Below are 295 nucleotides of genomic sequence, written 5' to 3'. Positions count from 1 at the left end.
CCTGGCACAGAGTAGGAGCACATTTCAATAGCTGTCGTATGAATTCATGATCTCCTCAGTGAAGACCAGGTTTCTAGAAGGAGTCTTTGCAGGGCCAAGCAAGCGACCCTCTTGGGGGGCCCAGAGGCCCAGTCCCATTGGGGGCTCCCTACCTATCCTGGGCCTGGAGCAGCTCAGCCTGACAGCTCTCCCAGCCCAGCGGCTGGCGCACTCCCCGGCTTACAGACCCCCTGTGGAACCCCCATGGACCCCCCATGGACCCATGTTTGCCGACCTCCCTCGGGCTGAGTGTCTC

General features: G+C 61.0%; 1 protein-coding gene across 1 annotated transcript in view; it reads right to left on the bottom strand.

Moving 5' to 3' along the window:
• CUNH11orf24 (chromosome unknown C11orf24 homolog) overlaps positions 1 to 295 on the bottom strand; it is a 10570-nt gene that overhangs the window by 1771 nt on the left and 8504 nt on the right. The gene's annotated exons all lie outside the window — the stretch shown is intronic.

This window comes from Pteropus alecto, unplaced genomic scaffold (genome assembly GCF_000325575.1).
Source record: "Pteropus alecto unplaced genomic scaffold, ASM32557v1 scaffold43, whole genome shotgun sequence".
NCBI classification, from domain to species: domain Eukaryota; kingdom Metazoa; phylum Chordata; class Mammalia; order Chiroptera; family Pteropodidae; genus Pteropus; species Pteropus alecto.
This window is presented reverse-complemented; position numbering and strand designations above follow the sequence as displayed.